Source organism: Aethalodelphis obliquidens, unplaced genomic scaffold (genome assembly GCF_003676395.1).
Source record: "Aethalodelphis obliquidens isolate GAN/ISIS:26980383/991018 unplaced genomic scaffold, ASM367639v1 scaffold82, whole genome shotgun sequence".
NCBI classification, from domain to species: Eukaryota; Metazoa; Chordata; class Mammalia; order Artiodactyla; family Delphinidae; genus Aethalodelphis; species Aethalodelphis obliquidens.
This window is the reverse complement of record NW_020838026.1, coordinates 3,571,027-3,587,342: the sequence shown is the minus strand read 5'-3', so window position 1 is coordinate 3,587,342 and position 16,316 is coordinate 3,571,027. Positions and strand designations below refer to the sequence as shown.

At 50.2% G+C, this 16,316-nt stretch overlaps 1 long non-coding RNA gene across 1 annotated transcript in view; it reads right to left on the bottom strand.

The window, feature by feature from the left end:
• Positions 1-3,333: 3,333 nt before the first annotated feature.
• The window catches only part of LOC113612767 (uncharacterized), a 50,109-nt gene continuing 37,126 nt past the window's right edge, over positions 3,334-16,316 (bottom strand). Inside the window, exons 8-9 of the long non-coding RNA XR_003429956.1 lie at positions 12,007-12,135; positions 3,334-10,572 (exon numbers count right to left, since the gene is read on the bottom strand). This is a non-coding gene — a long non-coding RNA (uncharacterized LOC113612767). The remainder of the gene's footprint in view (positions 10,573-12,006; positions 12,136-16,316) is intronic.

Genomic DNA, 16,316 nt, shown 5'->3' with positions numbered 1-16,316 from the left:
GGCTTGATTGGTTTGCATTTATGTGGCTTATCTGCACCTGAGTCTATTCTTCTTCACCTTTGGGCTTCATTCTCTGCGTTGCCTGATCATCTTTCTTTGACACCATTGACCTCCAAAGGTCTCTCAGGGGATTCTAGGGCTGAGCCAGAATACAAGGGGAGACGTGTGGTTATCAGAGGTCCCAGACTGTGGGGGGAGGAGAGGAGAGGAAGCTGTCTTCTCAGATGTTCACTTATCAAGCCCAGTTTACAGGCCCGGGCAGTGGACCAGCTCCCTCTGCCTAAGTGCAGGGGGCCGGCTGCAAACCTAAGGCCCTGCCCGTCGCCACTTAAATGTCCTCATTGGTCTGTCCAGGTCACCAGGGGAGAAGAAAGGTTATTACTTGTAGAGAGAGCACCAAGGAGGTGGGCTTTAGGAAACACAATTGAATTGTGAAGAATATTAATCAAAGAGGGTGTGAAAAACCAGAGTTGCTGATGTGAATGAGGCCAGGTCATCATGGGGGGGTGTGGAGGGATGGGCGCCAGTGTCAGGGACAGCACAGGTGAGGGATAAGCATGACCGATGGGCATCAGAGGCGGGGCCAGTGAGAACTTGAGTCCTGGGCTCAGAACCAGGTCCGTGAGTCGCAATCGTGGGCAAGAGTGCCTCCGTCACATGGCGCCTGGTGTGTGCAACAGGGACAGATCATGTGGCTGAAGGTACGGAGTGGGCGTTCCTCTCCTTCATCCCCCACCTGAGTCCATCCTGTTCAGGTGTTGAGAGAAAGGCAGATACCTGTGGTTCAAGGGACTGGGCTGGGGGTTAGAGCATGACCTTGCCCTTAGTTGGCCAGCTCTCCCCCTGTTTGGCTGCAGACAGACTGAGCCTGAGACACTGCAGGAAGTCTGAAGACTGCAGGTGAGTGGTCACTATTACTGTCCACAGTTTATAACTACTTCATCCTGTAAAGGCCTTTGTCTCGTTCTCTGTGTCCAGTCAAGCATGTCTTTTTATAATCCCATCTTTTAGGAAGCTTTCAGGCTTTAGAACAGCTCTCTCATCAGAATCATTGGAGCAGCACATTTATTTCCTTCAAGCATGTACTGAGCGCCCACTGTGTATATGCCATGCAAAGAGTAAGCCTTCTTGGGATGAGGAAGTGACAGTGGGAGACTTGGGGTTGCTCTCTGCCATTAGATGGGATCCGGTCTTGATCTTGTTTCCCTCACAGGCCCTCGGTGACCAGTGTGTGCTCAGCACACCTTTGCTGAGCTGGGTTGTCACCTGAGGACCCTGACGCTTTCTGCTAGTGCAGCAGGATTGGTGCGTTTTCTGAGGAGCCTGAATGTAATTGTGATTAGTTGTCAATGGTAATGATGTAACAGCACTTGTATCTAAGTGAAAGTAGGTGACAGAGTGGAGAGGAGTGGAAAGGGCGATATAGAAGAAGAAATGTTTTCCAAAGAACAGGGGTAATGGAGATAAAAGGTAGAGCTGGTTAAAGGGACAATGAGAGTAGCCAGCAGCCAGCCGACGTTAATTCACGAGCGTGAAGGGGCGTGAAGGGGAGCTGTGTTCCCAGGGGATAGATGGTCATCGCTGTGCTGTGCACTCACAGCCTAAATGTACAGAAAACACCCACCGGACGCCAACTCTGTGTGCACGTTTGCGGTGTCGGTGGGCTCTGCAGTAGCTCAGGAAGAGCCACCGAGGGCTTCAGAGGGGACACAAAGACAAGTATGGTTTTTTCCTTGCAAAAACGGTCACCAAAAATATTCCAAGCCTGAAATGCTTCGCACCAAGCCATCTGGCCACCCGGAGTGACCTGAGTATGGGGTTGGACCGTGCGTATCGTAGCAGTGCAGGTACTTGGGTTCTGGTTGGCCTCATCGGGGTGCACCCCCAAGCCATTTCTTGGGATTTGGGGGCGATGTGACTTGTAGAGTCACTGAGGCAGGGCGTGAAGGGGAGGGTCGGGCAGAAGCAAGTGGGGAAGAAGGAACCCCATCTGCCCTCACCCATCGCATTGCATCCTCGAACATTGCCTGTCCCTCTTGGCCCAAGCTGGTGGAGAACTGGGCTAAGAACAGAGTGAGTGTGGAGACGCTCCTTTTAACAGGTGTTAGGAGACAGATCTCCCCCCGTCCCTCACTGCCCGCACAGACAGGAGAAGGCAGCTTGTTCCACCGAAGGCTTCTGTGGCCTGAACCACTGAGGGGCCAACAAAGCAGCCGTGATGTGGTGGCGAGGCAGGGATGGAGCGCACGTGAAGCCCCCCTGTTCCGAGTCCTGAGTCTCCTCGTCCGTAAATGGGCTTAGTGCATCCCACCTGTGCGACACACGAGGTGGTGTGAGTGGGAAATCTGCGTACAAAGTGCTGCAGTGTGTGTCCCCAGCACCCGGAGGTCCCCGGGAGAGGCTGGGTCCCCGGCAAGCTGTGCGGCTGGTTCTTTGCCCCATTTATCCCGGCGCCGCAGCCACTGACACTCGCCCCTGCCCTGGGACCACCTGGCTCTGAGGAAGCGGGCCTCTCTGAGGAACTCTCACGGCGCTCTATGTTTGTTCCTCTCCGGATGCTCCTTGTCCGGGGCAACCACACGCACGATGCCATTTTGCAATTTATCTTCATTTTGTAGAGAAGAGCCTTCCCTCCTCTTCCCGGCTGGCATCTGCGGCCTGGCCATGTTGGTCTTGGATGGCCCTGGGCTGCCTCGGCCTCAGAGCTGGCACGGCCTTGTTATGCCAGCTGGAGAAGGACGACACACCTGTGGGGTGCGAGGCGGGGTCTGGGAGGTGGCCGGACGGGGGTCCTAATGACTCGAGGTGACACAGGCTTGCCAGCACGACCTCACCTCTTCATCTCCCCAGGCAGGCTCTCCAGGCTCTGCGGAGGAGCTGGGGTGTTTGTGCAGCTGCCCCGGCCCCTGGGGCAATGCTCCGTCTCACCTGGGGTCACCCTTTCTGGCCTCCACGTGGAGTCTGTGCTCAAGTGCAGGCCCCTCTCAGGTCTCTGACTTACAGAATACTCAGGCTGCTCTCTTCTCATTTCATGTTTGGACAAGGTATTGTTTTAAACAAGAAAACTGAGAAACAGATGGGCTGTGGTTTCCAGACTTCACATCTCCAACATCATGATAGAAACCAGGAGTCAACCCATCTGACGCTCTGGGACCTGTTCTGCATTTCTGACATTGGCAAAGTCCTCACAGAAGAAGCAGTGCCGGAGCTGCCAGCTGGGGAGCAGGCCGCGGCTCCCCGTCCCCTCCCAGCGCCACTGTCCCTTCAGCCAGAGAGCTCGGGACAGGGGCTGACTAAGCGTCACGTGCTGACCCACCATCTGGAGCAGGCGCCTGGAGCTGTTTTTCCAGGGGTGGTTGGTTACAGGAGGTGCTCAGTCACCAGTGGTCTCTGCCCCCGTCACCCCTGGAGGCCAGGCTCTTCTTTAGAATTGTGGGTTCAGCAGTGTGGGACTTAGGACCGTGTTTTTCTCTGTACAGAGTGGCCCTTTGAAGGATCCAGTCTGCATCCCACATCACATCGTCCCCTCAGAGGCGAAGAATGAATTGTTCCCAGCTGGCTGCTCAGCTACGTGTGACATAAAGTAACAAGCGACACGGGACTGCAGACGGACCCCAGAGACCAAGCTCTGCTCCCTCACGAGGGACCTGAGTAGAAAAGAAGTCTCGAGAACACGAGAAAACGTATTTAGAGAAAACATTCTGAACATTCGCCATGGACATGCTTGTAACAAGGAAAGCTTCTCAGAGTCACTCAGGGCTGCCAGGGGCTGGCTCATCGGGGGTCCCTGTGAAGCCCCCTCTCCTGTCAGAGGCATGGGGTCTGCAGGAGCGCTCCATGGAGCCCTTGTCCTTGCGAGTCATTTTTATTAGGAAAGGGTTCCCTGGTCACGTAAGATTGAAAGATGCTGCCTGCTCTGCTTGGAGATTCACAGTATACATTAATGACACCTAAGACAACTTTGAACTCAGTTTAACCCCATGCTTCCCAAATTTGTCTGATGGTAGAATGCTAATATTGCAAAATACCGTGGAACACATTTTGGGGAAAGCTGCTTTACTGGAAGATGTTACATGATGCCTGCAACTGGCAGTATCTCCTTTTCAAGCCAGGAAGTTAATATTCCTCAGGGATCGCGGCCTCGGTTCATTTGAATGGATGAGTGGTCCGTGCTGGCTCAGGGCTGGGTTTGCGACCCTCTCCTGCAGACTGGAAATTTGACGTGACATCCTTCAGAAGCATAGGGAATGGGGGATCTATAGCCTTTAAAAATTAACTTTCTCACATTGATGATAAAAACTTTAGGGTTACAAAAATAATGCAGTTGTGCTCTGGGACTAAAAGGTTAATCGTGTTCAACAGTTTTCCATCAGGATCTGTTGCTCTGGAATGGCCACTTAGGAAGTCTGGATGGAGATATTGTTTTAAACGTCTGAGAGTCAGAGACCTTTTCTTCCATGGTTTCCCTTGTAACTCAGGCTCGTGCCTGTACCAGGCCCTCCATTCTAGACTGCCTGAATGGAATCCATAGAGCTTAGCTTTATGTAGCGTCTGGGAACCAAGCGAGTGTGTAGTCCTTTGTGTGGGTCATTCCTGACTTACTTTCGCGTCTTGGGTTTTTGATGGACAAGAATTTATGACTTGAGGTTTGGAAATGCTTAGTCAGAGCCCCAAACCTTCTACAGAGTTCCTCTAGGCACTTCAGTTCTGGCCTCACTTACAAAGGTTTCCTATTCAGCACTTCACACATTTTCTTGGGAGCCTTGTTTCTGCAGGCACACAGCTCCATATTCTTGCCTCACCTGCTACTCTTCTGATAATTCATCACGTGAGCACTGTGGTTTCTCTCCTGGCTGCATTTTGCTGTGTGATATTCACACATTGCCCGACCTGGACCTCTAACCCAGCTTCAAAGCCCTGGTGGAACATTCTGTTCCCTTATAGTTACCCTTCATCTCAGCTAAGAAGTCTTGAAAACCTGTTCCAAGGGGTGAAACACAGGCTTACCTATGTTCTTCCTCTCCCAGCCCACTAACCGATTTCATGTCTGCTCTAGATTTACCTTCAAAGGGGAACCAGGTGAAAGGGGGACGCAGAAGACCACGTTGAGTTCTGGGGCTGCTTCGGTTTCCCAGTCTTGATAACTTTACCGGCTAAGAAAACATTCCCCTTATAGCCATCTCTGATGACCCCTCTGTGACACCTTTGGGGCTTGACAGCAAATCAATGACTCCCGAGGTCAAAGGAGTTCTGGCTTCAAAGGAAAGATGCCGGACATGGGTGCCTTTGCTGGCCGGTGTCCCCTCTCTCCTTACTTTTGATTGATTCTTACACACCGAAGGAGACAGAAAGTGCCCACCAGTCGTCCCACAGGTCACCCCCAACACACGCTTGTAATTACAACGTGATCGCTTGCTGTCTGTGTGGCGCATGCGTGCTGGACCCGACTTGAGGCTCCTTCCTTCCAGCCCCTTCCTTGAGGGCAGGTCCTGCAGAAGGGCACCATGTTATGTGCATTGAAGGGACTCAACAAAAGCCTTTTGACTAAATCTGGGTCTACATGATGTTTAAAAGAGAAACATTAACTCCGCTCTTTTGTCTACATAATATCACTTATTTTACGGATTATTTCCCCAGTCATCGCCAGCTGATGCACGCGGCAGCAGAGCCAATGTGCAGGGATGTGTCTGGGCGTGAGAAGCGTCCCAGCCTTCATTCTTTGGATGGATGGAACTTGTACAAAGTGGTGCTCATCCAGTGTGCTCATCAATTCCCAGGAGCTGAGCTGGGATGGGCTTAGGTGGTCCTTAAAACTCTCACCCAACAGGATAACTGCAGAAACCACAGAATAATTTGCAAGGTGCATAGAAAAACGGTTGCCTCAGATGTGCCCTCAGCACTCACCCGTATTTACATCGTGGAAGAAGAGTTTTGCTTCTTTCACAATGAACTCTATGTGTCTCTCCCTGGCTTTCTTTTTGCATGGGCCACTTCTCTTCCCTGGACCCAGCCTCTCTTCCTTTCTTTGCCCTCCTTTCCTCTGAAGGCCACCCATGTATGCTGACTATCTCGATGGTACCCAGGGAAATACACACAGAAACCCTCCCAGAAATAACTTGGTAAATTCTGGTGCAAGGGGGATTGAGCTGTATCACAGTGCCAGGGACGTCCAGGGGGATTTCTCAATTTCTGAAAGTCCAGGATGGATGCATGGCTAGAAAAATTCCTAAATAAGAAACAAACAGGAAATGTCACCATGAGGTTCTCCTGCCTTGTCATTAAAATCTTCTGTTCTCCTGCCTGTTATCCCCAGCTTCGACATTGCCGTGGGCAAGGAGGGTGTGAGCCAGATTTTAAAATAATTGTGTAATTGACCACCTGGCCTTCATAACAGTACCTGGCCCTGGACCTTGTATAAGACCTTAGGCAACTTTTTAAACCTGGGAGGTATATAGTCTGAAGGCAATTAAAATAGGTGTTAGCCAGAGCCACCTGGAAATGAGTTCTGACTCACTTATGGGTGGCAGTCAAGAAGATATTTTGCAATGTAGCTTCATCAGATCTGAGAGCTCATTGCGGGACCTGGTGCTAAGGAAGAGGTTCTGGTTACATAAATATCTGGTTATTCTACAGTATTTGAATAACAACGACCCTTTAAATTTTTTAATGCTTATTATGTGCCAGCCGTAGAGTTGGATGTCATGCTATAAAAAATGCAGCTCACGTGGAAGGTAATCCCACTGTCCTCATTTAGCTGTGAGGAGACTGAGGCTTGGGGAGTGGGGCCAGCCTGTCCAAGGTCGTGCTGCCACTTGACCCCTGGCCAAGTCTGACCCAAAGCCCAGTCACTTCTGCTCTCTGCTCCACTGCCTCCTGGATGGTAACAGAGGGCAAGATGGGGAGGGGGTCATACAAGCTTCCTTGCTCTGAATTGGGGTGGAAAAAACCACGGCGTCAGGCACCCCGTTATTGGGTTCGGGCCCCAGCTCCAGGCGCTAAGGGGAAGCCTGAGTGAATGACCATGGTTGATAAGGGCAGTGATTCTGACAGGGTCTACACAGTTCTCTGAGAGCAATGCCTATCTTGTAGGGTCTTGTGGTTGAACAACAGAGTGTTTACAAAGTGCCTGACAAATACTAAATAAAAATAGTGGTTAGTACGCGGATTTTTTTCCACTTATGAAAGTAGGTGTTGGAAATTTCAAGCCATTTCACAATGATAATTTCAACCATTTTTGTTCCCTTTCATTCTTCCCCAGATCATTTCTGGTCAAGATGGAAATTTGTCTTTCACGTTATTTAGGGCTCGGTTTCCTGAGTTCTTTTTACCCGGGACAGTCACGTTCTTTACACCGAACACAGCAACTTCTACAAGGGCAATTCCCTTCTGAGTATTTGTGGCAGTAAAAATGATGAATATTCATAGGGTAATAATGATTATAATAACGATTCCCACTTACTATTTAGTGCTAATGTGCTAAGCCCTTTTGCATGCATTTTCAATTAACTCTAAAATAATCCTATGAGATAAGTGTTATTCTACACATTTTACAGATTAGCAATGTCACCCACTTTCTCCAGGCACTCAGCGTCTGGTTTTGCCTGGTCACGGGTTGCTGGTAGGCACCCAAAACTGTGGGCGTCCTGGCACCTTCCCCATCTCTTCTGTAAAGCACGGTCCATTTGCTGGCAACCATTCCCAGGCGCAGTGTCTGCCAACTCAGGGGTCTTCCCACCTTCTCCGCAGCGTATGTGGTATAGCCTTGTATCCGGGTGTCCTCAGACCCCCCATCCATGTTCTCCGTAAACAGTTACTGGCACGTCCTTCCCTCCACCTTCCGTCCACTGGGACTGCTTGCCCACGAACTCATACTCATAAGCATGTCCTCTATCAGGAGGCATTAAAAGTCACAGGACACCTTGGCACAGGTCCTCAGAGGCCAGTTGTACTCCAAGTGTGCGGACTCCAACCAGTTAAGTAATTTTAACCAGTCACATACCACTTAAAGCGTGTTTCTAGCAAAACCTTCTGTAGAGTAGAATGCAGCATTTACACACATTTAAAAATAATGCAGTCTGGAGGAGAATACGCCCCTAGACACCGACAGCCAACGTGCTCGTGTGCCTCCAGCAGGTCCTTTGGTGGAAAAGGCTGAGAAGTTCCTGACCATGATATTTATGGACACGTTTACAATAGCTGCATGGGTGCAGGGTAAACAGCCAGGAGAGTCTCTGAGCCCGGCCTGATGGGAGCTGCCAGTGTGACAGATGGTATGTGTATGTTGAAAACCCAAACCAAGGCTGTTCTTCGGGCATCTGAATTCGTTTCCCTGGGGCGGCCATACCCAAATGCCACAGGCCAGGTGGCTTAAGCAACAGGAATTTATTCTTGCAGTACTGGAAGCTGGAAGTCTAAGGTCCAGATGTTGGCAGGTTTGCTTTCTCATGAGATCTCCTTCCGTGGCGTGCAGAGGGCCGCCTTCTCAGTGTGTCCTCTCATGGTCGTCCCTCTGTGTGTGCAAATTTCCTCTTCTTGTAAGGACACCAGTCCGAGTGGATCAGGACCCACCTTAACGGCCTCATTTTAACTTAGTCACCTTTTTTAAAGGCCCTAGTACAAAATACAGTCACATTCTGAGGTGCTGGGGGTTAGGACTTCAACATATGAATGTGGCGGGACACAGTTCAGCCCATGACAGCATTTAAGGCAGTGTCACAAACAAGGCGACACCTTAAGTGGGCTCTGAAGGAATAACAGGGGCTCGCTGGCCATGCAAGCAGATGCGGGTGAGGCTGGGTGGGGAAGGAGCCAGTCCAGACAGTGCCCTGTGTGTGTGCAAGCTCAGGAGGCCACGTGTTCTGGAGCCTGGGATGAGGGAAGGGGTGGATGGGGAGCCGTGACGGAGACCACCCCAGGCAGGGTGCCGAGCCAGCAGCCTTGAGGGGGCCGGTGATGGGGCCAGATGTGCACTGAGAAAGCTGGTCCTAGACATGCCGGAGCATGTGATGTGGAGAGTGGGGGCGGTTAGAGGGTTGATCAGAGCCCCACATGGGACTGGGTTCAGCAGGTTGAACCCAAAGTCTCTTTTTCAGACCTAACAGTTCCCTTCCGTGGCATTGAAGACCACGTCCCTCATTCACGATGAGAAAATTACCGTAGCTAATATCTTGCAGAGTAAGTGTGTGTCAGGCAATGGTTTGAGCCCTTTACCAAAATGAGCTTATTTAGCCTCCTCAATGATAATTCCCCCACTTTACAGAAGAGAAAATCGAGGCCCACTGAGATCATACGGCCTCCCTAAGGCCAGAGGACTCCTGGGGCAGAGCCAGGCTGCAAGCTCAGGCGGGTTGGCTCAGGAGCCCTTGCTCTTAACTCCTGCCCCGCCTTGTCTCTGCTGGGCAGCCAGCTACCTGCTGAATCCCTGCAGGCTGGTGGTGGGCTTTCTGTCCTGCCAGCTTCCAGGACATGGAGCCTGTTCCTCAGAACTCCCGAGGTTTTGTAATAAACGCCATTAGGTTGACTGAACATAGGTAAATCCTTTCCCAGGCTACTAGATTTGCTCTATGACACGTTCATAATTAATTGTTGCTGGTTGAATGTGCTCAGTGGGCTGAAGCTGGAGGTGGGATAAATAAGAGTCTGGCTCTGTCCTAAGGAGCTCACAGTCTAGACTCCAGAGTGCATGTGAAGGGTCCAGTGACTACAGTGGAGAGACAACTCTGGAACTCTCCATCAGAGAAAGCTGCACTCAGAGGGATGCTATTACAGGTGAGAAAGGGAACATCCTTTCCTTTCAGGAGGGGCTCACATCACGTGCTCCAAGACGGCATTACAGGGAGATGGTGGCAGAGGGAGGGACACACTTATTTATGGAACTTATCACTGGGGGGTCATGGCTGCGTGTACGGATGAGACATCTGGACACGTCTAAGCAATAGGCCTACAAGTGCCAAGGAAGCAAGATGGATTCATTCATTCATTCCACGCATATATTGATGGCCCACTATGTGCTAGGTGGTCTACTAAGTGGTGAGTGAGTATAAGATTAAACCATCTTTCAGGAATTCACTGCCATGGTCTCACCCTGCGGTGGGGATACGTCCTGTCATTAAGCATCAGAAAACCCTTCCTCTGTTTCCAGTCCTCAGAACCCACTTGGAAGATGGAGGCCTTTTAACAGGATTGGGTCTCCGTGTCCTCCCCACTCAGCCAGTGAGCCTTCTTCACGTTACATTCGGCATAAAATATCATAGGGAGAAGCTCTCCTGCTGTCCACACTGACACATCACCTTGGTACTCGGGTCTGAATGAGCATCTCGAGACAAAGTGCATGCAGCCCATCAGTGACCCCCCTCACCTGAAACAAGATCCCCTGGACGTGTATAGAAACCGTAAGAGCTCATTGTCACAACCTTCCACCGTTCCCACCACCCTCAAAAGGCACTGACTGAGGGCTCTGGTTCCGGGAATGTTATACTCACCATTGCTCAGAGAAAGTCTCCCTCTTCTGTGTGTTTACAATGAGAGGGAGAGAAACTGAGGCTGCTGGACGCCAAGAGGAAACAGGCACAACTAAATAACAAACAGTGAACAAACACAAATAGTTAGGAACAAATGTTGGCTTTGTACGAAAGCCGAGAGCGTAGGGGCCCTGTCACATTTACAGAAGGGAGCCTTGTTCCCACAGACAGGGGCCACCTCCTTGTCCCAGACTCCCTGGACTTGGCAGGGATTGAAAGTCCCCGAGGAAGCTGGGTACGACCTGCAATGTACCATTTTGGAAAGGGTAGAAGGTGTGAGGGGCTCCTGGACCTTTTGTGGAGAAGTCACGAGGGGCTGGAGTTGTCACCTGCAAAGTCCCTTCCATCCTCGGGTCCTCTGCATTGGCTTTCTACCATCTGTCTTTTGCAGTGGAGACAGAGTTAGTTAATTGCCCTCACTTTTCCCACTGCTCTGCCTCGGTGGGGAGGGATAACCAGGAATAACTGATTCACACATCCCCAGAGAGAAGGAGCTGCAGAGAAGAACTTGCCTTGGACAAACAGCCTGCTGTCCACCAAGCAAAACACGCGGACATTTGGAAATATCTAAATGATCGGTGGGCATTCTTCAGTTTTAATTCTCATGCAACAAGTGCTTTTTGTGAGGGGTCCACCGTGCATATATTTAGCATCAGGGAGACTTGGCCAGAAACAAGTGTGTGTGCGTGCGTGTGCATGTCTGTGTGTGTAAGCATGCATGTGTATATATGCGGCTGTCTGGGTGTGAGTCTGTGTGTAATATGAGTATGTGAGAGAGCATGTGGGAAGGTGTGCATGTATATGAGTTTTATGTGTGAGTGTATATGAGTGTATGTGAATATGCCAGTTTGTCAGTTAGTGAAAGTGAGTGTAGGTGTGTGTGAGCTTAGTGAGTGTGTGTATGTGTGTGTGCGTGCACACTCAGAAACACATGTCCATGTGTCTGAGGGCTCTTGGAAAACAAGACCCTGGATTCCAGCTGGTGATATGGGCAGTATTTCCTGAAATTGCTTCTGACTCATAAGCCCTCTAAGACCAGCTAAAATAATACAAAACAATTCAAATATGCAGAGACTTGGGTTTGCTTTCTTTTGGTTAGTTTACATAAGGGAAGTTGTTATTGAAAAGGGAATTTATCCGAAGGTTTCCTGAGTGCAGCCCTGTCCTGACTCAGGGTGGCTTTTGCTTGCCTGGGCTGCTGGCCTGCATCAGGCTGTATGTGACAGCTGCAGTCGTAACCAATTTTGCTCAGAGCTCAAGGTTACAGAGCATCTGCCTGACCTCATCGCCGTTTTCATGCCATGGCATGAGCATATAATGGGAATCACAGCAAGCTGGAATCAGGAGTCCGAGTGACCTGGGGAAGGTCAGCGAAGCTCTTGGAGCCCAGCCCGGTCCCTGACCAACCTGGGATCCACACCATCTGCCTTTCCTGCCTCGGAAACGCATGAAGAAAGATGAGAAGCACATTGAAAAAGGCGCCAACCTTGTTACTTGGTGATCATCTTTTGATACTGAGCAGTAAAGTCAAGTGACTCGGAAAGTCGGCCCCTGTGGTCTCTGATGACCAGTCTGAATTTCCTTAGGTTTCTACGGCTCCTTGCACTGTAGCCACCTACGAAAGGAGAGAGAAAAGGAATATTCTCTCCTGTACTGACTGTCCCAATCCACTGATTTAGAATAAGCCTTTATGTTCCACTATCTCTGAATAAAGTTTGATTTGAAAAATGCCTGAACCTCTCTCTTTGTGCTCCTGTCTTGGCCTCTGTCCTTCCTGCAGGGGATGGCCTGTCCCCCACACATTAGAGCCACCTCCCCCTCCTTTGCCTGGGGAAGCCACAGTGCATCCCACTGGGGTGGGAACACAACATCACACGGTCCAGATCCCCGGCTGGACACACACCCCGACTCCACCCCCGCAGCCTTTGCAGTTCTCTCCTTGGAAGGGAGAGTGAGGCCTGGGTTCAGGCAGATCTAGGCAGACAGGAATTCCACCGTGGATGCCAGCTTAGATTTCCTCTCTTCAAAGGGTACACACTGCGGGCACAGATCATCTCTTTGGAAGTTTAGATCAAAGAAATAAGAGTCAAAGATAAAAGCCGTTCTCTCGTGCCTGTGATGAGAGCCGGCAGAATCCCATTGTCACTGCCCTGACGTTTTCTTCACCTCTTAGCCACGTCCCTCCCCGACTTTAGAAACCTTCCCTGTATTGAGTGAATGTTCACGGGGCCCCTCTCTGTGTGAGGCTGCAAACAAGACACACAGGCCGTGCCCTCATGGGGCTGCAGACAAACAGGAAAGGAAGACACGAGCCACGAAGTAGGGTGAAGTATCACGTGTTACGAACGGGGTGTGCATGTGGCTGTGAGTACAGCACTCAGGGATTTCACCTTCTCTAGGCGTCGGGGTCGCCATCCTTGGCAAGATGACTTCAGGTGAAATTTGGGGGGCCTGCAATGTAAGGACTGTCCCCAGAGGGTGCCTTACGTAGCAAATGCCCCCTAAATATTTGTTGAAGGGATAACAGAGGAGTTAACAAAAGGGGATGGCTCTATGGAGGAGATGCCAGGCCGAGAGAACTTTGCATCTGACGGCCATGTGCTCAGCCCAGCAAAAGAGGTCCTCGTGGCCGCGCTGGAGAGAGCAGCACAGGGAGCTGGGGGGAGCCTAGGAGCCAAAGCTCCACCAGGAGGCAGAGACCAGCTGGCCGTCTCCAACCTTGTTGAGGAGTTTGGGCTTATTCGGGGGTCACAGGGAGCCAATACACGCTTTAAGGTGCCACGACGCTCAGACAGGTACTGCCCATGTTGAAGTGGTCCTTCTGAAACTCTAATGGGCCGTGGAACCACATGGGCATCTTGTTAAAACGCAGATTATTCAGTAGCTGGAGCCTGGGGTTCTGCGCCAGCTCTGAGGGCGTATGCTGCTGGTTCTAGGCATTGCACTTTGAGAAGCAGAGGTACAAGATGCTGTGGAAATGTTGGCTTCCTGACCACGTAATGACCGATATCCCTTCATGATGGAGGATGTGTGAAGTTCTGTGGTTCATTTTGGTACAAAGGATAATCGCATCTCAGAAATGGCATGGGTCTTCATCCTGACGCACCTAACCTTAATAACTCCTGTTTCCAGGAGGAAGGGGAGCCCGTCACTCGGGACATCGTCTGCCGCTGGTGACCAAGTTTAATAGCAGCAGCAGTGGGTCTGGACCCCAGGTTTCCCTGAGTATCAGCTAAAAATCCTTTCTCCTTTACTAAACTAGCTCCATTTTCACATGGCCTTTGGCCTACTGTGTCCCACCAGGATATGGGTGGAGGCCGGCTGCGCCTAGAACAGGCCGTCAGCTCATACCGGAGAGGATTCTGGCCACCGCCCGAGTCCTGGAGGATTAACTGCAGTGCTCTGTGGCCTTGGAGCCAGGCCAGCCCAGAAAATTTCCCAAGCCCAGATTAGCCACAGCCTGAGATGTGCTCGCAGTAACACTCTCATGGTCCTTCTCCTTTCTGGATTTTAATGAGTTCAGGAGCCCGCCCATCAGGTGATGCCCTGGTGCCCAGAGTGAATGACCAATGCTCCAGCCACCAGGGTGGGTTCTGGGAAGACCTACAGTGGTGGGAGGTAACCTGTGGTGCTATAGTGGGGGGCAGGTATAGAATATTCCTCCAGCTGAAAATATTCCTCACTTGCTTGTCCTTGTTCGGTCCATTTCCACCACCAGTTATTCATTCTTCGGTTTAAGCACTGCCTCACTGACCATTCGTGGTTTTTTTGTTTTTTTTGTTTTGCGGTACTCAGGCCTCTCACCGCTGTGGCCTCTCCCGTTGCGGAGCATAGGCTCCGGACACGCAGGCTCAGCGGCCATGGCTCACGGGCCCAGCCGCTCCGCGGCATGTGGGATCCTCCCGGAACGGGGCACGAACCCGTGTCCCCTGGATCAGCAGGTGGACTCTCAACCACTGCGCCACCAGGGAAGCCCCCAGAAGCTTCCTATTTTTGATGGCTCCTAATCGAAGCTGGTGGTGATGTAAGGAACTGGAGTGAAACCAGGCTTTCAGGTTCCAGGTGGAGTTTACAGTAAAGATATGAGTAATACCTGACACTTGCACGTGCCTCTCTGTCCCACAGACAGTATGAATCCCTGGAAAACCATGTGTGCTACCTTCAGGGTGGGGCAGAGGTGAGCCCAAGGTCAAGGACAGAAGGTACAGGATTTCTGAACAGAAATGAAAATGCACTTTGGTTGCATAATACTGCCCATAGTCCCTTGAAATGATGCTGTGTCACCTTCAGAGCATCACCACACATGTGTCTTTTCTTTTTTTTCTTTAAGATTTTTTTGATGTGGACCATTTTTAAAGTCTTTATTGAATTTGTTACAATATTGCTTCTGTTTTATGTTTTGTATTTTCGGCCACGAGGCATGTGCGATCTTAGCTCCCCGACCAGGGATCGAACCTGCACCCCCTGCATTGGAAGGTGAAGTCTTAACCACTGGACCGCCAGGGAAGTCCCATGTGTCTTATCTTTATGTCAACAGTTATGCTGTCAGAAAAGAAGGCAAATATTCTACCATGGCATAAAGGCCACCGAGGGATGTGTGACCCCCTGAATTCATGTTTCTGAGCGCCACGCTGAAGTGGCTTTAGAAGCCGAATTTTAACTGTCTGTAGGGGTGCGTGGGCTTGCCTTTGAGAAATTCGGAGGACTTCATAGTAGAGTTGGTGGGTTACATAGATGGCTGAATTTGATCTTTAAGAGGGTGGGAGCTGCTTCCCGCTCATGTGAGCATCCCTCTCGGTGCCCATCGCAGTGCTTTGCACCTATTATGTTCTTTTTTAAAAAAAAAAATTTATTTATTTTATTTATTTATCTTTGGCTGCATTGGGTCTTCGTTGCTGTGCTTGGACTTCCTCTAGTTGTGGCGAGCGGGGGCTACTCTGTCGCGGTGCTTGGGCTTCTCATTGTGGTGGCTTCTCTTGTTGCGGAGCATGGGCTCTAGGTGCGTGGGCTTCAGTAGTTGTGGCACGCGGGCTCAGTAGTTGTGGCACACAGGCTTAGTTGCTCTGTGGCATGTGGGATGTGGGATCTTCCCAGACCAGGGCTCGAACCCATGTCCCCTGCATTGGCAGGCGGATTTTTAACCACTTCACCACCAGGGAAGTCCCTGTACGTATTATGTTCTTAACAAATGTTGGCAGAAGTTTAATGGTGGGGGAAATAGTCATAGACATGGCATCTGAGCAAGGCCTCTTTAAATGAACAAGATTTTAGGAGACAAGGCCTGGGGTGGAAGGTATCCCAGAAGGAAGAGCTATGAAAAGCAAAGGCATGGACGGGGGTTTCCAGGGATTGGAGATGAATCCTCCTGTTTGTTTGGAATATAGAGTATGTATCAGGAAGAACTGGGGACAGGATTATAAAAATGAGGTCGAATCATATTGGGGAGGACCTTGAATTTAGGGATTCGTGTAGTTCAGAAGCAGTGGGGAAATGTGGAACCCATGTCTACATGTGTTTGGGGTACAAGGTAGGCTAACAAAATGTCAGATGGGATTTACTTCCACACTACTAACACACCTTTTTTTTTTTTCACGCCTAAATCTTTTTTATTTTTTATTTTTATATTTTTGGTTCCAATTCATCCTTCTCTCTCTCTTTTTTTTAAAATTTTATTGAAGTATAGTTGATTTACAATATTGTGTTTAGTTTCAGGTATAAAACAAAGTGATTCAGTTATATATATATATATATATATATATATATATATATATATATATATTCTTTTTCAGGTTCTTT